The sequence below is a fragment of the Bombus affinis genome, unplaced genomic scaffold (genome assembly GCF_024516045.1).
Source record: "Bombus affinis isolate iyBomAffi1 unplaced genomic scaffold, iyBomAffi1.2 ctg00000099.1, whole genome shotgun sequence".
Classification (NCBI taxonomy): Eukaryota; Metazoa; Arthropoda; class Insecta; order Hymenoptera; family Apidae; genus Bombus; species Bombus affinis.
Genome location: NW_026108840.1, coordinates 407,774 through 433,103, shown reverse-complemented (window position 1 = coordinate 433,103; position 25,330 = coordinate 407,774). Strand labels below are relative to the sequence as shown.

Below are 25,330 nucleotides of genomic sequence, written 5' to 3'. Positions count from 1 at the left end.
ATAACGTATAGCGTTATATAGTATTACCATATAATGTATAACGATATATACCATTACGTAATAAGGTATAACGTTGTGTATTATTACGTAATAACGTATAAAGTTGTAAATTATTACGAAATAGCGTGAAACGTTGTATATTGTTACGTTATAACGTATAACGTTGTATATTGTTACGTAATAACGTATAACGTTGTACATTGTTACGTTATAACGTATAACGTTATATAGTATTTCCATATAACGTATAACGTTATATACTATTACGTAATAACGTATAACTTTATGTAGTATTACCATATAATGTATAGCGATATATACCATTACGTAATAACGTATAACGTTGTACATTGTTACGTTATAACGTATAACGTTATATACTATTACGTAATAACGTATACCGTTATATACTATTACCATATAACGTATAACGATATATACTATTACGTAATAACGTATAACGTTGAATATTGTTACGTAATAAAGTATAACGTTGTATATTATTACGAAGTAACGTATAACGTTGTATGTTGTTACGTTATAACGTATAGTGGTATATACTATTACGTAATAACGTATAGCGTTATATAGCATTACCATATAACGTATAACGATATATACCATTACGTAATGAGGTATAACGTTGTGTATTATTACGTAATAACGTATAACGTTGTATATTATTACGTAATAACGTATAACGTTGTATATTGTTACGTTATAACGTATACCGGTATATACTATTACCATATAACGTATAACGATATATACTATTACGTAATAACGTATAACGTTGAATATTGTTACGTAATAAAGTATAACGTTGTATATTATTACGAAGTAACGTATAACGTTGAATATTGTTACGTAATAACGTATAACGATATATAGTATTACCATATAATGTATAGCGATATATACCATTACGTAATAACGTATAACGTTGTATATTATTACGTAATAGCGTACATCGTTGTATATTGTGACGTTATAACGTATATCGTTATATAGTGTTACCATACAACGAATATGTTTATATACTATTACGTAATAACGTATGACGCTAAATAATATTACGTAATAACGAATAACGTTGTATATTATTACGTAATAACGTATACCGTTATATACTATTACCATATAACGTATAACGATATATGCTATTACGTAATAACTTATAACGTTGAATATTGTTACGTAATAAAGTATAACGTTGTATGTTATTACGATGTAACGTAAAACGTTGTATATTGTTACGTTATAACGTATAACGTTATATTGTCACGTCCCGCGTTCCGCACGTGACGCCACGAACCAATAACTTATGAATAATTAAACACGACCAATAATAATAAATTAACTAATAAACAACCAATCAAAATAAAAAGGATTATACGACAGACAATCAAAATGAAATAAATGAATCAATAAGAAGAAACACTACAACCAATCAGCAATGACATATAAAATACAAATAAAGTGAAATAATTAAATGAACCAATAAATAAAACAGGCCGCGATTCAAATGTATGAGATTTCTCTGCGAAAACACATGTATATACACACACGTGTATGCATATCTGTGTGTGTGACCTACTTCGTGAATCTGAATAATTGGTAATCTAATAAAATATAAAAGAAATAAAATATACTACACTACATCAGCATTCTAATGAAAGTGAAAATTGTATACAAGATTACTCTGCGACACACACATATATAGATATACACATGCGTACGCGTATCTTTGGGAAAAATTCATAATATATATATATATGTATATATGTCGGAGATGAAAGAATACTGGAACCTTCCCTTCGGAACTTTGGGAAGACCCCTAGTATTGTAATTTAGATTTCACCATAGCCGAATTAAGAAACTGTTGTCATTCGATTCGACTGTACTTATTTGAGATTTATGATAGTGAGCTCGGGTTCGAGGCGACAACCAGTCGCCGAACGTAGTCGCGGTCAAGGGATGAACGTTTTGTCTAACAAAGGCATGAAGTAACCCTATAGCTCTCCTTAAAAGAAATACTTAGGACGGGGCACGACGGTAAGCATTTCAACGATTTCTGTCCCGTGGCTCGCCACACGCAGACTCTATTCTTTGAGTAAGATGATTACCAGATGTCGACGCGTCTCCACAGTACATGTTCAGCTAGCCCGAGGACCTGCTATAAATCTTAAGGTCTGTTTAACTAAAGTCCTTCAAACCGACAAACAGTCCTCGTCCCAGCTACGAGAAAATAGGAGAAATCTATTTTTCTCACCAACGACGCTTCCTCTTCTCGAACTTTCTCTTAAGGGCGGCTAGCACCCTTCCCTAACCACCAACATGGAAATTGACCAATTAACAGTAACGCCAATTTCCCTCACTTTCCGAATGAAGGCTTTTCTCCACGAATCCGATGATTTCGTGCCCTTGGGCACACCCATCATAGTTTTCCTCGACAGCGTTACCGTGATGGAGAACCACTCTCCGGTACGATCTAAAAGACGATTCAAGTAACTCTCGGATACGTAGTGATTGCCTCGTGCATTAACATGGAGTACAACTTAGACGCTGAGGAAAAGTAGAGTCCGTCATCCCCTTGACCGCGGATTCGTTAGTGAGCCTAGGATCATTGTCATTAGCTTCTCGAGTACCTAATTATCCGATTACTTGTCCAATTCCATCATAGTCATATTTGCACTAGTAAATATCTCCTCTATTGCATAATGATCACGTCTAGCGCCAATAGGGATTCGTTTCACGCCCTCAACCCTAACTCAAATCTTAACGCCGCCCCGACATATATATATGTCGGATTAAAGTCAGGATTATGGGGATGGGCGTTTAATGAATTTTCGTTGGAATTAGCCATTGCCGTGATACAATGGAGAGTTTATTAGCACGGGCTTATTAACAAGATTACGCACTAGTGATGATGACCTTAGGTTCGAAACGAATCCGCGATCACGGGATGGTAAGCGTATGTTCTCGCACAGTTCAAGTCTAACTCTTTATTAACTAGATGTGATGTATTCGCTGGTTGTAAGGTGGCACTGTCATTCGTCGATGAGATCGTACGAAAGAATGAATCTCCGTCTCGACGATGTCGTCGAGGAAAACTATATTGGGTGGGTCTAAGGATATGAGATCCTCGGATTCGTCAAAGAAAGCTTTCTTTCCAAAGGAGAGGGAAATTAGCACTGTTGCTAATTGGTCGATCTCCATATCAGCGTTTTGAAAGAGATGCTGGCCGCCCTTGAGGGGAGGTTGTTGACGGGGGGCAACGCTCGTGGAGGATAGGTTTCTCCTATCTTCCCGTAGTTGCAACAAAGTCTATTTGACGGACTTCGCTTGACTAAATCTTAAGATCTATAGCGGGTCCTTACGTTAGCTAAACATACGCCACAAAGGCATGCCGACACCCGGCGATCATCTTACCCGAAGGACGAAATCTGCGTGTGGCGGGCCGCGGGATAGAAACTATTGAAGTATTTACTGCCACGTGTCGCTACGACTATTTCTTTTAAGGAGAGGTATAGAGTTACTCTGTGCCTTTGTTAGATAAAACGTTCATCCCTTTGACCGCGGCTACGTTCGGCGACTGATTGTCGCCTCGAGCCCAAGCTCATGATCATAAATCTCGAACAATCGGAGCGGCATTCGTTTAATCCAAGTTACAGAGTTGCGGTATTCCCGCGAATCCAAGGAGGAGCTCCGGCGTTCTTTCATCTCCGACATATATATATATATGTATGTATACGTTATTAAACCATTAAAACGCAAAGAAATAAATATATAGATTTACATTTCTATGAACCTAGAGAATTATATACGAAATCCACATTATGGAATATTCAACCAATTAACGATCCGAGAAACAATGAGAATAACAATACGCGCACATATACATATGCATATATATATTTTACATAATGGAAAATTACATTGTGATATGTATATATATATATATATACACATATTATTATATCGAACAACTACTCATCTAATATACAAAACCACCTTGTAAAAATTACATTACTGAACATTCAACTAAACCAACTGGAGATTTAGTATAATAATATATAATAATATAATAATATATATATATATACATAGATATGTGAAATAGCGTTGTATATAACCGGAAACAAAACAAATATCACACGACTTCTTCAACAACTTCGACTCTTCGTTCCTGCCGACAACACCTCACACGATGACTGCCTCTTCTAGGGCCACTTACGGATTCTTTACAATTCTTCTTCTTCTTGCACTGAAATATCATATGCAGTGAATAAAACACGAAGGAAGCAGGATGAACGAAATAAAAGAAATCATAACAAGATACACACCGAAACAATCCGCATGGGAACCTCTGACAAAGTATCTATCATTAAATGCATAATAATCAAGATGCACAAACCTCATCTGGAAGTCGACACCACTCACAGCGTGCCAATGCAAGGGAGGAAAACGAATGAAATTGTATTTCGTGAAGACGTTTCACCACTTTCCATAGATCAGAAACTGGAGTTACACAACTAATAACCTAATAACAAGGAAGTAATATAAAATATACACGATTTAATATATAGCAAATATGGACATATAAATCTACAAGGAGCAAAATATATCCCATATTGTCAAATAAAACCAAATTGTCAAAAGATCATCAGGACACGACGCCAACGAAGGTGCCACTGTGCCTATTTGGATGGAAAACCGCCACTTCAGCATCATCCTTCGCACATATTCACACACGCACGTCGATCACGTCATCTCGTACCATTCACATATCTTCTTCCTCTTGCGCTAAAGCAAATTCACAAGTTTAAGGAAACAAACAACATGCGAAACGAGATAGAATACTAAAAACACATACTCACACAGTTCGCACAGGCGCGGACGCTTTTGTGTCCATCACTCAACATAACCTGTAATCATCAAAATCCACGTTCTCTCATGGAAACTCTAAAAACCTGCAGCATTGCGATTCCCACCGGAACGAACTGTCACGTGACTGTCATCCCATTGGGGATGTCATTATTAAAAGCGTAGCGACACAATTCAAATCAGAGAGTAATTGTTAGCGGGTCAGTTGAATAAAGGAATAGAAGAGAGTAATTGTTAGCGTTCGGGAGAATTTAGCGAAAAATAAAGAAGAGTCAGATTAATTGTTAGCGTTAGCGTTAGCGATTAATTGTTAGTGGTTCAGTTAGAACAATCAGAGTAATTGTGAAAAGAGAGTAACTGCCATTAGTTGGTTCAGTTAGAATATAGTCAGAGAAATTGTTAGCGTTCGGGAGAATTTAACGAAATTAAAGAAGAGTAATTCAGTTAGAATAAAGAAATAGGATAGAGCAATTGTGATTAGTTGGTTCAGGAGAATTTAGCGAAAATAAGGAGAGTAATTGTTAGTCGTTCAATTGAAATTGAGTGAGTCTGATATCAGTTCGTTCAGTTGATTTAATTAGAATTTAAGTTAGGATTAGAGAATAATTGTTCGTTCCAGTTCGAGTTTAAGAATTACGAGATATAAATGTTATTAGTCAGTTCGAATTATAAAATAATTGTTATTAGTCAGTTAGAATTAAAACAATAGTTGGCTCAAGTTTTCGTGTTAGAATTTCGAATTGTTAAACACGTCCGGACACACTGTTGTTTACACTGTTCAAATTAAATAAAGATTAAAACGAAAAATTATAGAAGTGTCGATCTTTGTAAAACCGGAATCACCCCAGCGGCCTGCCCGTTCATCAGCGGAGGCCAACGTCAGGTGAGTCAACTTTAATTATTATTAATAATTAATAATTAAAATAATAAATAATATCAATGATTAGTATAATTCGTCATTAATTCCGCCAGTAATAATTATTTATAATATAATTGTTTATTCCAAACAATCCTCTCCCGTGCTAGTATTCCTGCGCATAGCAGGTTAGCCGAAACGTGGAGATTGTTGACCACTGGCCTAAACTCCGGTCAACGCTACATAATCTAACAAGAAATATCTAATTGAAACAGTCCTTAGACTGTTTCTGGTGGCAGCGACTACTACATTGTTTAAAATTTCAAAATTTGGATAGCGAAACGTAACAATATACTATTACGTAATAACGTATAGCGTTATATAGTATTACCATATAACGTATAACGATATACACTATTACGTAATAAAGTATAACGTTGTATATTGTGACGTTATAACGTATATCGTTATATAGTGTTACCATACAACGAATATGTTTATATACTATTACGTAATAACGTATGACGCTAAATAATATTACGTAATAACGAATAACGTTGTATATTATTACGTAATAACGTATACCGTTATATACTATTACCCTATAACGTATAACGATATATACCATTACGTAATAAGGTATAACGTTGTGTATTATTACATAATAACGTATAACGTTGTATATTATTACGTAATAGCGTACAAGGTTGTATATTATTACGTAATAACGTATAACGTTGTATATTATTACATAATAGCGTGCAACGATGTATATTGGTACGTTATAACGTATAACGTTACATATTGTTACGTTATAACGTATAACGTTATATACTATTACGTAATAACGTATAACGTTGTATATTGTTACGTAATAACGTATAACGATATATAGTATTACCATATAATGTATAGCGATATATACCATTGCTTAATAACGTATAACGTTGTACATTGTTACGTTATAACGTATAACGTTATATAGTATTACGTAATAACGTATAGCGTTATATAGCGTTACCATATAACGTATAACGATATATACCATTACGTAATGAGGTATAACGTTGTGTATTATTACGTAATAACGTATAACGTTGTATATTATTACGTAATAGCGTACAACGTTGTATATTGGTACGTTATAACGTATAACGTTGTACAGTATTACCATAGTATTACCATATAACGTATAACGATATATACCATTACGTAATAACGTATAACGTTGTGTATTGTTACGTAATAACGTATAACGTTGTATATTATTACGTAATAGCGTACAACGTTGTATATTGGTACGTTATAACGTATAACGTTGTATAGTATTACCATAGTATTACCATATAACGTATAACGTTGCATATTATTACGTAATAACGTATAACGCTGTATAATATTACGAGATAACGTATAACGTTGAATATTGTTACGTAATAACGTATAACGATATATACCATTACGTAATAAGGTATAACGTTGTGTATTATTACGTAATAACGTATAACGTTGTATATTATTACGTAATAGCGTGCAACGATGTATATTGGTACGTTATAACGTATAACGTTGTATATTGTTACGTTATAACCTATAACGTTATGTACTATTACGTAATAACGTATAGCGCTATATAGCATTACCATATAACGTATAACGATATATACCATTACGTACTGAGGTATAACGTTGTGTATTGTTACGTAATAACGTATAACGTTGTCTATTATTACGTAATTACGTATAACGTTGTATATTGTTTCGTTATAACGTATAAGGTTTCATACTATTACGTCATAACGTATAGCGTTATATAGTATTACCTTATAACGTATAATGATATATACCATTGCGCAATAACGTATAACGTTGTGTATTATTACGTAATATCGTATAACGTTATATACTATTACGTAATAACGTATAGCGTTATATAGCATTATCATATAACGTATAACGTATAATAACGTATAACGTTGTATATTATTACGTAATAGCGTGCAACGATGTATATTGGTACGTTATAACGTATAACGTTGTATATTGTTAAGTTATAACCTATAACGTTATATACTATTACGTAATAACGTATAGCGCTATGTAGCATTACCATATAACGTATAACGATATATACCATTACGTACTGAGGTATAACGTTGTGTATTGTTACGTAATAACGTATAGCGTTGTATGTTGTTACGCTATTACCTATATCGTTATATAGTAATTCCATATAACGTATAACGCTATATACTATTACCTAACATCTTATAACGTTGTATGTTATTACGTAATACGGTATATCGTTGTATATTGGTACGTTATAACGTATAACGTTGTATATTGTTACGTTATAACGTATAACGTTATATACTATTACGAAATAACGTATAGCGTTATATAGCATTACCATATAACGTATAACGATATATACCATTACGTAATGAGGTATAACGTTGTGTATTATTACGTAATAACGTATAACGTTGTATATTATTACGTAATAACGTATAACGTTGTATATTGTTACGTTATAACGTTTACCGGTATATACTATTACGTAATAACGTATAGCGTTATATAGTATTACCATATAACGTATAACGATATATACCATTACGAAATAACGTATAACGTTGTGTATTATTACGTAATAACGTATAACGTTGTATATTATTACGTAATAACGTATAACGTTGTATATTATTACGTAATAACGTATAACGTTGTATATTGTTACGTTATAACGTATACCGGTATATACTATTACGTAATAACGTATAGCGTTATATAGTATTACCATACAACGTATAACGATATATAGCATTACGTAATAAGGTATAACGTTGTGTATTATTACTTAATAACGTATAACGTTGTATATTATTACATAATAGCGTGCAACGATGTATATTGGTACGTTATAACGTATAACGTTATATATTGTTACGTTATAACGTATAACGTTGTATATTGTTACGTTATAACGTATACCGGTATATACTATTACGTAATAACGTATAGCGTTATATAGCGTTACCATATAACGTATAACGATATATACCATTACGTAATGAGGTATAACGTTGTGTATTATTACGTAATAACGTAGAACGTTGTATATTGTTACGTTATAACGTATACCGGTATATACTATTACGTAATAACGTATAGCGTTATATAGTATTACCATATAACGTACAGCGATATATACCATTACGTAATGAGGTATAACGTTATATACTATTACGTTATAACGTATAACGTTGCATATTATTACGTAATAGCGTATAGCGTTATATAGCATTACCAGATAACGTATAACGATATATACCATTACGTAATGAGGTATAATGTTGTGTAATATTACTTAATAACGTATAACGTTGCATATTATTCCGTAATAACGTATAACGTTGTATATTGTTACGTTATAACGTATACCGGTATATACTATTACGTAATAACGTATAGCGTTATATAGTATTACCATATAACGTACAGCGATATATACCATTACGTAATGAGGTATAACGTTATATACTATTACGTTATAACGTATAACGTTGCATATTATTACGTAATAGCGTATAGCGTTATATAGCATTACCAGATAACGTATAACGATATATACCATTACGTAATGAGGTATAATGTTGTGTAATATTACTTAATAACGTATAACGATGAATATTGTTACGTAATAACGTATAACGATATATAGTATTACCATATAATGTATGGCGATATGTACCATAGCGTAATAGCGTATAACGTTGCATATTACTACGTAATAGCGTATTACGTTATATACTACTACCAGATAATGTATAACGATATATACCATTACGTAAAAACGTATAACGTTGTACATTGATACGTTATAACGTATAACGTTATATATTATTACGTAATAACGTATAGCGTTATATAGCATTACCAGATAACGTATAACGATATATACCATTACGTAATGAGGTATAATGTTGTGTAATATTACTTAATAACGTATAACGTTGCATATTATTCCGTAATAACGTATAACGTTGTATATTGTTACGTTATAACGTATACCGGTATATACTATTACGTAATAACGTATAGCGTTATATAGTATTACCATATAACGTACAACGATATATACCATTACGTAATGAGGTATAACGTTATATACTATTACGTTATAACGTATAACGTTGCATATTATTACGTAATAACTTATAATGTTGTATATTATTACTTAATAACGTATAACGATGAATATTGTTACGTAATAACGTATAACGATATATAGTATTACCATATAATGTATGGCGATATGTACCATAGCGTAATAGCGTATAACGTTGCATATTACTACGTAATAGCGTATTACGTTATATACTACTACCAGATAATGTATAACGATATATACCATTACGTAAAAACGTATAACGTTGTACATTGATACGTTATAACGTATAACGTTATATATTATTACGTAATAACGTATAGCGTTATATAGCATTACCAGATAACGTATAACGATATATACCATTACGTAATGAGGTATAATGTTGTGTAATATTACTTAATAACGTATAACGTTGTATATTATTCCGTAATAACGTATAACGTTGTATATTGTTACGTTATAACGTATACCGGTATATACTATTACGTAATAACGTATAGCGTTATATAGCATTACTATATAACGTATAACGATATATACCATTACGTAATGAGGCATAACGTTATATAATATTACGTTATAACGTATAACGTTGCATATTATTACGTAATAACTTATAACGTTGTATACTATTACGTAATAACGTATAACGTTGAATATTGTTACGTAATAACGTATAACGATATATAGTATTACCATATTATGTATAGCGATATATACCATTACGTAATAACGTATAACGTTGTATATTATTACGTAATAGCGTAAAACGTTGTATATTGGAACGATATAACGTAGAACGTTGTATATTATTACGTAAAAACGTATAACGTTGTATATTGTTACGTAATAACGTATAACGATATATAGTATTACCATACAATGTATAGCGATATATACCATTGCTTAATAACGTATAACGTTGTACATTGTTACGTTATAACGTATAACGTTATATAGTATTACGTAATAACGTATAGCGTTATATAGCGTTACCATATAACGTATAACGATATATACCATTACGTAACGAGGTATAACGTTGTTTATTATTACGTAATAACGTAGAACGTTGTATATTATTACGTAATAACGTATAACGATATATAGTATTACCATACAATGTATAGCGATATATACCATTGCTTGATTACGTATAACGTTGTATATTGTTACATAATAACGTATAACGATATATAGTATTACCATGTAATGTATAGCGATACATACCATTGCTTAATAACGTATAACGTTGTACATTGTTACGTTATAACGTATAACGTTATATAGTATTACGTAATAACGTATAGCGTTATATAGCGTTACCATATAACGTATAACGATATATACCATTACATAATGAGGTATAACGTTGTGTATTATTACGTAATAACGAATAACGTTGTATATTATAACGTAATAGCGTACAACGTTGTATATTGGTACGTTATAACGTATAACGCTGTATAGTATTACCATAGTATTACCATATAACGTATAACGTAGCATATTATTACGTAATAACGTATAACGTTGTATATTATTACGTAATAACGTATAACGTTGAATACTGTTACTTAATAAAGTATAACGATATATAGTATTACCATATAATGTATTACGTTATATACTATTACATTATAACCTATAACGTTGCATATTATTACGTAATATCTTATAACGTTGTATATTATTACGAGATAACGTATAACGTTGAATATTGTTACGTAATAACGTATAACGATATATACCATTACGTAATAAGGTATAACGTTGTGTATTATTACGTAATAACGTATAACGTTGTATATTATTAGGTAATAGCGTGCAACGATGTATATTGGTACGTTATAACGTATAACGTTGTATATTGGTACGTAATAACGTATAACGTTGTATATTGTTACGTTATAACGTATACCGGTATATACTATTACGTAATAACGTATAGCGCAATATAGTATTACCATATAACGTATAACGATATAGACCATTAAGTAATAACGTATAACGTTGTGTATTATTGCGTAATAACGTATAACGTTGTATATTATTACGTAATAGCGTACAACGTTGTAGATTGGTACGTTATAACGTATAACGTTGTATATTGTTACGTTATAACGTATAAGGTTATATACTATTACGTTATAACGTACAGCGTTATATAGTATTACCTTATAACGTATAATGATATATACCATTGCGTAATAACGTATAATGTTGTGTATTATTACGTAATATCGTATAACGTTATACACTATTACGTAATAACGTATAGCGTTATATAGCATTACCATATAACGTATAACGATATATACCATTACGTAATGAGGTATAACGTTGTGTATTATTACGTAATAACGTATAACGTTGTATATTGTTACGTTATAACGTATACCGGTATATACTATTACGTAATGACGTAAAGCGTTATATAGTATTACCATATAACGTATAACGATATATACCATTACGTAATAAGGTATAACGTTGTGTATTATTACGTAATAACATATAACGTTGTATATTATTACGTAATAGCGTACAACGCTGTATATTGGTACGTTATAACGGATAACGTTGTATATTGTTACGTTATAACGTATAACGCTATATACTATTACGTAATAACGTATAACGGTATATAGTATTACCATATAATGTACAGCGATATATACCATTACGTAATAACGTATAACGTTGTACATTGTTACGTTATAACGTATAACGTTATATACTATTTCCATATAACGTATAACGTTATATACTATTTCCATATAACGTATAACGTTATATACTATTACGTAATAACGTATAACGTTATATAGTATTACCATAGTATTACCATATAACGTATAACGTTGCATATTAATACGTAATAACGCATAACGTTGTATACTGCAACGTAATAACGTATAACGATATATAGTATTACCATATAATCTATAGCGATATATACCATTGCGTAATAACGTATAACGTTGTATATTACTACGTAATAGCATATAACGTTATATACTACTACCACATAATGTATAACGATATATACCATTACGTAAAAACGTATAACATTGTATATTATTACGTAATAATGTATAACGTAGTATATTGTTACGTAATAACGTATAACGATATGCAGTAATACCATATAAAGTATAATGATATATACCATTGCGTAATAAGGTATAACGTTGTGTATACTTACGTAATATCGTCTAACGTTGTATATTATTACGTAATAGCGTATAACATTGTATATTGTTACGTAATAACGTATAACGATATGCAGTAATACCATATAACGTATAATGATATATACCATTGCGTAATAAGGTATAACGTCGTGTATTATTACGTAATAACGTATAACGTTGTATATTATTACGTAATAGCGTATAACGTTGTATATTGTTACGTTTTAACGTATAACGTTGTATATTGTTACGTTATAACTTATAACGTTATATACTATTACCATGTAACGTATAACGTTATATACTATTAAGTAATAACGTATAACGTTATATACTACTACCAGATAATGTATAACGATATATACCATTACGTAATAACGTATAACGTTGTATATTATTACGTAATAACGTATAAAGTTGTTTATTATTACCTAATATCGTATAACGTTGTATATTATTACGTAATAGCGTATATCGTTGTATATTGGTACGTTATAACGTATAACGTTGTATATTGTTACATTATAACGTATAAGGTTATATACTATTACGTTATAACTTATGGCGATATATAGTATTACCATATAACGTATAACGATATATACTATTATGTAATAACGTATAACGTTGTATATTGTGACGTTATAACGTATATCGTTATATAGTGTTACCATACAACGAATATCGTTATATACTATTACGTAATAACGTATGAAGCTAAATAATATTACGTAATAACGAATAACGTTGTATATTATTACGTAATAACGTATGATGTTGTATGTTATTACGTAATAACGTATAACGTTGAATATTGTTACGTAATATCGTATAGCGGTATATACTATTACGTAATAACGTATAGCGTTAAATAGTATTACCATATAACGTATAGCGATATATACTATTACGTAATAACGTATAAGGTTGTATATTGTGACGTTATAACGTATATCCTTATATAGTGTTACCATACAACGAATCTGTTCATATACTATTACGTAATAACGTATGACGTTGAATGTTATTACGTAATACGGTATGACGTTGTATATTGGTACGTTATAACGTATAACGCTGTATATTGTTACGTTATAACTTATAACGTTATATACTATTACGTAATAACGTATAGCGTTATATAGCATTATCGTATAACGTATAACGATATATACCATTACGTAATGAGGTATAACGTTGTGTATTATTACGTAATAACGTATAACGTTGTATATTGTTACGTTATAACGTATACCGGTATATACTATTACGTAATAACGTATAGCGTTATATAGTATTAGCATATAACGTATAACGATATATACTATTACGTAATAACGTATAACGTTGTATATTGTGACGTTATAACGTATATCGTTATATAGTGTTACCATACAACGAATATGTTTATATACTATTACGTAATAACGTATGACGCTAAATAATATTACGTAATAACGAGTAACGTTGTATATTATTACGTAATGACGTATACCGTTATATACTATTACCATATAACGTATAACGATATATACTATTACGTAATAACGTATAACGTTGAATATTGTTACGTAACAAAGTATAACGATATATAGTACTACCATATAATGTACAGCGATATTTACCATTACGTAAAAACTTATAACGTTGTACATTGTTACGTTATAACGTATAACGTTATATACTATTACTTAATAACGTATAACGTTATATACTATTACGTAATAACGTTTAACGTTATAAACTATTACGTAATAACGTATAACGTTATATACTATTACGTAATAACGTATAACGTTATATAGTATAACCATAGTATTACCATATAACGTATAACGTTGCATATTATTATGTAATAACGTATAACGTTGTATATTATTACGTAATAGCGTATAACGTTGTATATTGGTACGTTATAACGTATAACGTTGTATATTGTTACGTTATAACGTATAACGTTATAAACTATTACGTAATAACGTATAACGTTATATACTATTACGTAATAACGTATAACGTTATATAGTATAACCATAGTATTACCATATAACGTATAACGTTGCATATTATTACGTAATAACGTATAACGTTGTATATTATTACGTAATAGCGTATAACGTTGTATATTATTACGTAATAACGTATAACGTTGTATATTGTTACGTAATAACGTATAACGATATATAGTATTACCATATAATGTATAGCGATATATACCATTACGTAATAACGTATAACGTTGTACATTGTAACGTTATAACGTATAACGTTATATAGTATTTCCATATAACGTATAACGTTATATAGTATTTCCATATAACGTATAACGTTATATACTATTACGTAATAACGTATAACGTTATATAGTATTACCATAGTATTACCATATAACGTATAACGTTGCATATTATTACGTAATAACGTATAACGTTGTATATTATTACGTAATAGCGTATAACGTTGTATATTGGTACGTTATAACGTATACCGGTATATACTATTACGTAATAACGTATAGCGTTAAATAGTATTACCATATAACGTATAACGATATACGCCAGTACGTAATAAGGTATAACGTTGTGTATTCTTACGTAATAACGTATAACGTTGTATATTATTACGTAATAGCGTTCAACGTTGTATATTGGTACCTTATAACGTATAACGTTGTATATTGTTACGTTATAACGTATAACGTTATATACTATTACGTAATAACGTGCAGCGTTGCATATTGTTACGTAATAACGTATAACGATTTATAGTGTTACCATAAAATGTATAGCGATATATACCATAACTTAATAACGTATAACGTTGTACATTGTTACGTTATAACGTATAACGTTATATAGTATTTCCATATAACGTATAACGTTATATACTATTACGTAATAACGTATAACGTTGAATATTGTTACGTAATACAGTATAACGATATATTGTACTACCATATAATGTACAGCGATATATACCATTACGTAATAACGCATAACGTTGTACATTGTTACGTTATAACGTATAACGTTATATAGTATTTTCATATAACGTATAACGTTATATACTATTACGTAATAACGTATAACGTTATATACTATTACTTAATAACGTATAACGTTATATACTATTACGTAATAACGTATAGCGTTATATAGTATTGCCATATAATGTATTACGTTATATACTATTACGTAATAACGTATATCGTTGTATGTTGTTACGCTATTACCTATAACGTTATATAGTATTTCCATATAACGTATAATGTTTTATACTATTACGTAACAGCTTATTACGTTGTACATTATTACGTAATAACGTATAACGTTGAATATTGTTACGTAATAAAGTATAACGATATATAGTATTACCATATAATGTATTACGTTATATACTATTACGTAATAACGTATAACGTTGTACATTGTAACGTTATAACGTATAACGTTATATAGTATTTCCATATAACGTATAACGTTATATAGTATTTCCATATAACGTATAACGTTATATAGTATTTCCATATAACGTATAACGTTATATACTATTACGTAATAACGTATAACGTTATATAGTATTACCATTTTATTACCATATAACGTATAACGTTGCATACTATTACGTAATAACGTATAACGTTGTATATTATTACGTAATAGCGTATAACGATATATAGTATTACCATATAACGTATAATGATATATACCATTGCGTAATAACGCATAACGTTGTATATTATTACGTAATAGCGTATAACGTTGTATATTGGTACGTTGTAACGTATAACGTTGTAAATTCTTACGTTATAACGTTTAACGTTATATAGTATTAGCATATAACGTATAATGATATATACCATTGCGTAATAACGTATAACGTTCTGTAGTATTACGCTTAACGTATAACGTTGTATATTATTACGTAATAGCCTATAAGGTTGTATATTGTTACGTTATAACGTATAACGGTATATACTGTTACGCAATAACGAATGACGTTATATAGTATTACCGTGTAATGTATTACGTTATATACTATCACGTAATAACGAATGACGTTATATAGTATTACCGTGTAATGTATTACGTTATATAATATTACGTCATAACGTATATCGTTGTATATTGCTACGCTATTACGTATAACGTTATATAGTATTACGTAATAACGTATAATGTTATATATTATTACATTATACGATATAATTATCATACAATAAAGGTTTATTTTCTATACAGAAATTCCGGTTTCATATTTACATACCATTTACAATTACGTAATAACGTACATCGTTGTATATTATTATGTAAAAGCGTATAACGTTGAATATTGTTACGTAATAACGTATAGCGATATATAGTTTTTTTTTTTTTTTTTTTTTTTTTTTTTATTTTTTTTTTGCGTGGGGAGGGGAAAATGCTATTACGCATACCCAGTGATCCGCATCACTGGGTTATGTGGGAGTCGGTCGGATGTCGTTGCCATACCCACTAAAAACCCCTCCTCCTTCTTCCTCCGCTTGAGGGGCAGACAACCCCGGTAAAACCTGTCGGCAGTCATCAGGGTTGTCCTTTCGTGCCCCGTAGTATCTACTTCTTCGGGCCGTTACTCCTCATGTCGTCCTCTCAGCCAGTTCAGAATACTGGGCTGGTCTCCTTCTGCGGTTTTTCGTTGTTTCGTGTTCTTGCCCTCATTGCTCCGCGTAGTTGTTGTTTCGCTCGTTCTCCTCCTTGCTTCTTCCCAGGCCCTCGCTGTCACCCTCCTGTGACACATGACGGTCTTGCAGAATTGCCTAAATTTATTCCAGCTCTCGTCCTTGGCGGTCACCGTGGCGATCAGATTGCCCACGTCTATCTTCCCGCCCAGAGCGTTCTCCAGCTCGATCCTTCTGTCCGCCCACTTCGGGCACGCGAAGAGGGCGTGCTCTGCATCGTCGTTCGGGTCTCCACAGTCGAGACAGTTGCTGTCGCTGTCCCTGCCAATCCTTTTCCTATAGACACCGAAGCTCCCATGCCCGGTTAGCAGCTGCATGGTGTGGTGATCGATGTCCATCTTCTTTTTGGTAAATAACAGCGCACTCGGTATTAGCTTCTTTGTGATATTTTCTTTTTTGTAGTTGTTCCACTCCTTCTGCCAGTCCTCTTGGGCCTTCTTGCGAATCGCCTCCAGTTCCTCCTTCAGCTTGCAGTCGTCATCCGTGCCACTCCTGGGCCCGTGGATCTTGTTCCTCTCGTAGGTCTCTCCGAGCATCTTTATCTTTATGTAAATCGGGAGATTCCCGGTCAACACGCAAAGTGCCGCGTGGGAGACGGTACGATATGCCGTCGTTGTTATGCACAGGGCCGTTCGTTGTGCACGTTTCAGCTTTTTCCTGTTCTTATCGGTATTCGCTGCTCTAGCCCACACCGGTGCTCCGTAAGTTACGATGGACTCCCACACATTGTAGTAGAGCCTCCGAGCCAAGCTGAGCGGCCCGTTGATGTTGGGTAGAATTCCCCTAAGTGCTCCTATTAACTTGTCGGCTCTGTTACACGCCATCTCGATATGCGCACCGAACCTCCGACTGGAGTCAATGACGACTCCGAGATACCTGATGCGATCGACCGTTTCGATGTCCGAGGAGCCCAACCTGAGTTTCACCACTCTCGGCACTCGCAAGCTTGTGATGAACATGACCTCCGTCTTTTCTCTCGCCAGGGTGAGCCCGACACTCGTGCACCAGTCGTTGGCGATCCTTAGCATCGTGTTGACCTTGGCGGAGGCCTCTTCGTTCCTCCCGACGGAGCATGTGATGGCCAGATCATCCGCGAAGGCGGTTGCTCTGACCATTGGCATGTTGTCGAGTCTCTCGAGCAACCGGTCGTATACCAAGTTCCACAGGAATGGTCCGAGGATGGATCCCTGCGGGACTCCCGCCGCCACCTCGTGCTCCACCGTGCCGTGCTGGTTGCTCACGATGATCCTCCTTCCGGATAGGTAACTGCCGATTAGCCTTTTGACCTTCCATGGCAGCTTCCTCTTGTCAAATTCCTCGTATATGCTCTTCCAGCTGAGCGAATTGAAGGCATTGCTAATATCTAGGGTGATCATCACGCATACTACCTTCTTCTGTCTGCAGATGTTGGCGAACTTCATCACCTGCGTGATGGCGTCTACCGTACTCCTCTTCTTTCTGAAGCCATATTGCCTCCGATGGAACGGGTCCATTCCGATGCATCTCTCGATGATCTTCTTAAAGCATTTTTCCCAGATCTTGCTCATGGTTGGGAGTATGCTTATCGGCCGGTACGCGTTAGGGAGACTGGGATCCTTACCCGGTTTCCTTAGCAGTATTACTCTGGCCGTCTTCCAGCAGACTGGGATCCTTCCTGTTTCAGTGATGCCGTTGAACGCCCTTGTCACGAGTTCGCTCCTGCGACTCGCTACCGGCTTCGCGATCTCGCCCGGCACGCCATCGACTCCTGCAGCCTTCTTGGTGTTCATTCTTCCGGCGGCATCGACGACATCGCCTTCGCCGATGGCGACGCTGAGGCTAATATCTCCTTCTTCTTCGGTCTCTGCCTTTTCGCGGCCCTCATAATGGGGGGGTCCGTGTCCCAAGGTGAATAGCCTCTGTAAGACTGCCTTCACCATGTCGATCGGCATGTCGTTGGTTGGTCCCTTGCTTTTACATATCTTCATGACCGTGCGATAGGGTTTGCCCCAAGGGTCGCTCTCCAGTATCTTGCAGTATTCTGCCCAGGCTGTTTTTTTGCTGCGGGCGATCTCCTTTTTTAATTGCCTTCGGATCTCCTTGTAGGCGTTGACGAGGGGCTCGGTGTTGCCGGCGTTCTTCTTCCTTTCTCTCGTCACCCTCCTGAGCGCTTTGTGCGCCTGCGCTCTCAGTTCCGCGATCATCGGGTTCCACCAGTAGTTCGCGTACTTGCGGGTCGCCGCACTGTTCGACTTCCTTAGCATCCCTTCGCACGTACCTTCTTTTGCAGGGGCTCGGCCCCATCCTCTCCGATAGCCGCGTTGAGGTCTTCCTTCTTCAGAGTGTCGTCGAATCTGCTCAGGAACTCCTCCGGCGATATGTCCTTGGTCACGTACCTGTAGAACTTCGATACGGTTCGGGTCTTCCTCGCCCTGAACCTGTGGAGCACGTACAGATGGTCCGAGGCCGAGTATTTGTCCAAGACCGCGCTTCCGGCGTGTATCTCGCTGACCTTATTGGATACGCTTATTATGTCAGGGAAGCTCGTCTTCCCGTTCATGAAGAAGGTATACTTTTCCTTGAGCCTCAGTGGAAACACCCTGTGGCTGCTTAGTGCCTCCATTAAGACTCTCCCTCTCTTGTCTGTGGTCGATCCTCCCCAACAGGTTGACTTTGCGTTGAAGTCTCCGGCCACGACGACCTTGTCGTGTCTTCTAGCAGCGCTCTTCGTCATAGTCGACAGCGTGTCTATGTACTCGGAGTATGCTAGCCTATTTATGTTGGGCGAACAGTATCCGCTGAAGCAGAAGACGTCGCCGACGCGGACGCCCACTATCCCGTCGCTCTTGACCTCTGTTGTTTCATCGGGCAGTTTGCCGTTGAGGAGTGTGACCCATATCGAGGCGTCTCCTTTGGTGTCATTAAACCAGTGCGGTAGCTGCCTGTTCGGCTCGGAAATTATTATTATATCCGGCCTAAGTTCGATCGCGCATTGGTGCATCATGTCCTGCGCCAGCTTGCATCTGTTGAGGTTTATCTGCAGTATCCTCATTTATTCGCTTTCAATCGCCTTCTATACTCTGGACAAGCCAGGGATCCGGTTACGTGGTCAAATTTCACACCTTTCTCCTTGCTGCAGATGGAGCAGCAGGGTGCGTTGGCGCAGGCAGCTATCGTGTGGTCTTTGGCTCCGCACTTCCTGCAAATCTCCTTTCCAGGGCTTATCGCCGTGCATTTGTTCGCGATATGACCGAACATGTGACATCTGTAGCACTTTACTACATTGGGTAGTGCCTTTATCGAGGCTATCGTCAAGCCGGTTCTGATCTTCCGGCTCGCCCCCTCTTTGGCCAGGTAGGCTTTCGGCATCGTCACTATTGCCGATTGGGTGCCCCACGGCGCCATTTTTAGGGTCTTTACTTCGACCTCAGTGATGTCGCTTATGCCCAGATGCATTCCTATCACCCTGGCTAGTTCTTCCTTGCCTACGAGCGGGTCTATATCCCTGATCTCTACGGAGGTCTTGTCGCGCATTGGTAGCGCTCTCACCCTGCCTCTTAGTGCCGTGTTCATATACGCCGCGGTCTTTTTGGCGTTGCTACCTGCTTTCAGCTCGATTAGAATGTCACCTGTTCTGGTCCTCCTAATTCCACAGCTCTCCTTTAGGGTCTCCTTTGCCCCCATCAGGTCTTTGTAGGCCTGGATCCACTCCTTGTCTTGCCCTACTCTGACGAGGATGGCTTCGGGTCTGTTACGAATCCTCTTCGGTCCCTCCGGCCTCCTTGGCTTGTCCAATGCCGCCCTTCCTGCGTTCGCCTTACTGACCACCGTCGGGGTGTCCGTTCTTTTTCCTCTCCTTCCGCGGACAGGGATCCAGTCATCCTTTACATCGCTGTCCGTGTAGTCAGTAGTCGCTTTTGCCGAGCTGTTTCCGGCACAGGCTCCTGCGTAGGAGGCCTCCATGGTCGTTGGTCTCTTTCTCTTGGTGTCGCCCTTCCCCTCGACGGGCGATCTCTCCTTCCTTTTTCCTTCCTTCTCCTCACTCCTCCCCGGAGGGGTGGTCATCCAGGTGGCCGTGACTGTCCTAGCGTTCCTCTTGAGCCTCATCTCGTCCAACATCGAGTGGAGCTTGGACGATTTTTTACTGATAGCGTCCCTCCTTTCCTTGATGTCGGTATCCTTTTTGCTCATGAGGTAGAGTCTGCTACCTATGTATTGGATTTCGCGGAAGACTTCTGTGATGATTTCCGTCATCGTCTTCCATTCGCTCATTTTGATGACGATACTGTCCTCGTCATTGCTTTCGGTCTCGGCCGTTGCTCTGTTCGCCATGGCCTTCCTCCTGAGACTTTCCCTTGGCGCCGCCGCTGCGCTGCCGCTGTCCGACATTTCCGCCGGTGTGTCCAGCTCCGAGGTGCTGGCCGCTTCGTCCTTCCTTGCCATCGGCTGGCTTCTGGCCAGGCTTCTCGTTGTCTTGCCCGCCCTCCCCTCCACTGGGGACTTTCTCAAATATCTGGTGATCTTGTCACCTTTCGGGATTTTTTCCTTTGCGAATCGGGTCGCCTTTACGGTGGGTGGTGTCTTATCCTTGAGTGCCTGCATTGGCATCTCGACCTCCTCGATGAATCCCGCGATGTCTTCATCAAATTCGAGGTATCTTCTTGTGCTTTTTTTGCACATCTTTCCCTCTGTGACATCTGCGGGTGTTTCTTGGTCCCCGGTCGTGTTTACCGAACGAGGGGAGGCCCTGGGATCGACCTTCCCCTCGCCGTTCGTCCAGTCGTTGGGTGACCGTCGGGTCGAGCCTGGGACGCTACTCGAATCCCCGACGGGGCCTGGAAGCTCCGAAACCCCCTGAGCCGTAAGTTTACTTACCTTGTAGTACTTGTCCATATTGTGTTTATGATTTTAATATACATATATATATATGTATTTTTGAGGTGTATCCTTCCGCGTGTATGCGATTCGTGTCCTAAATACTTGCCGATGTCGTCGTAAGGTCGCCAGTCGTCTGTCTGATGACCGGATACTTAAACTCGCAGTGTCCCTATCACTGTTCGACGCGGGGAGTTTTGACTGGCCCTCCACGGGGGCGCTCTCCCGCTCCTTGGTTACCCAGGTAGCCCGCCCGGTGGCGCTTCGGTCTCGCGACCCAAGATGGCCTTCCCTCTGCCCCTAACCTCACTTTCCACACACAGCACTTTCAATCGTTTCTCTCGCTTTTATACCAGCGAGCTCCCTTATTTCTTGTATTCCCCCTCATTCCGGAGCGCTAGAAACTTCACTTTCGTGCACTTTCTGCCCGAGTTCTTTAATTTACCCAGATATTTCGGTTATGCCTACGGAGCGACGTACACGTGTCCGTTCTGCTTGCCGCCGCCAGTCATTTCGATATAGTATTACCATATAATGTATAGCGATATATACCATTACGTAATAACGTATAACGTTGTATATTATTACGTAATAGCGTACATCGTTGTATATTGGTACGTTATAACGTATAACGTTGTATATTGTTACGTTATAACGTATAACGTATAACGTTGTATATTGTTACGTAATAACGTATAACTATATATAGTATTACCATATAATGTACAGCGATATATACCATTACGTAATAACGTATAACGCTGTACATGGTTACGTAATAAAGTATAACGTTATATAGTATTTCCATATAACGTATAACGTTATATACTATTACGTAATAACGTATAACGTTATATACTATTACTTAATAACGTATGACGTTATATACTATTACGTAATAACGTATAACGTTATATACTATTAAGTAATAACGTATAACGTTATATACTACTACCAGATAATGTATAACGATATATATAATTACGTAATAACGCAAAACATTGTATATTATAACGTAGTAACGTATAACGATATATAGTATTACCATATAATGTACAGCGATATATACCATTACGTAAAAACGTATAACGTTGTATATTGTTACGTTATAACGTATACCGGTATATACTATTACGTAATAACGTATAGCGTTATATAGTATTACCTTATAACGTATAACGTTATATACTATTACGTAATGACGTATAACGTTATATAGCATTACCATAGTATTACCATATAACGTATAACGTTGCATTTTATTACGTAATAACGTATAACGTTGTATATTATTACGTAATAGCGTATAACGTTATATGCTATTACGTAATAACGTATAACGGTATATAGTATAACCATAGTATTACCATATAACGTATAACGTTACATATTATTACGTAATAACGTATAACGTATTATATTATTACGTAATAGCGTATAACTTTGTATATTGGTACGTTATAACGTATAACGTTGTACATTGTTACGTTATAACGTATAACGTTATATACTATTACGTAACAGCTTATAACGTTGTATATTATTACGTAATAACGTATGACGATGTATGTTATTACGTAATACGGTATGACGTTGTATATTGGTACGTTATAACGTATAACGATATATAGTATTACCATATAATGTATAGCGATATATACCATTACGTAATAACGTATAACGTTGTATATTATTACGTAATAGCGTACATCGTTGTATATTGGTACGTTATAACGTATAACGTTGTATATTGATACGTTATAACGTATAACGTTATATACTATTACGTAATAACGTATAACGTTGTATATTGTTACGTAATAACGTATAACTATATATAGTATTACCATATAATGTACAGCGATATATACCATTACGTAATAACGTATAACGTTGTACATTGTTACGTTATAACGTATAACGTTATATCGTATATCCATATAACGTATAACGTTATATACTATTACGTAATAACGTATAACGTTATATACTATTACGTAATAACGTATAACGTTATATAGTATTACCATAGTATTACCATATAGCGTATAACGTTGCATTTTATTACGTAATAACGTATAACGTTGTATATTATTACGTAATAGCGTATAACTTTGTATATTGGTACGTTATAACGTATAACGTTGTATATTGTTACGTTATAACGTATAACGTTATATAGTATAACCATAGTATTACCATATAACGTATAACGTTGCATATTATTACGTAATAACGTATAACGTTGTATATTATTACGTAATAGCGTATAACTTTGTATATTGGTACGTTATAACGTATAACGTTGTATATTGTTACGTTATAACGTATAACGTTATATAGTATTGCCATGTAAGGTATAACGTTATATACCATTACGTAATGAGGTATAACGTTGTGTACAATTACGTAGTAACGTATAACGTTGTATATTGCTACGCTATTACGTATAACGTTATATAGTATTACGTAATAACGTATAATGTTATATATTATTACAATATACGATATAATTATCATAGAATAAAAGTTTATTTTCTATACAGAAATTCCGGTTTCATATTTACATACCTTTTACAATTTCGTAATAACGTTCATCGTTGTATATTATTACGTAGAAACGTATAACGTTGAATATTGTTACG

General features: G+C 35.2%; 1 long non-coding RNA gene across 1 annotated transcript in view; it reads left to right on the top strand.

The window, feature by feature from the left end:
• Positions 1-25,330, top strand: part of LOC126927407 (uncharacterized) — a 43,063-nt gene that overhangs the window by 7,097 nt on the left and 10,636 nt on the right. The window contains exon 2 of the long non-coding RNA XR_007715448.1: positions 5,456-5,605. This is a non-coding gene — a long non-coding RNA (uncharacterized LOC126927407). The remainder of the gene's footprint in view (positions 1-5,455; positions 5,606-25,330) is intronic.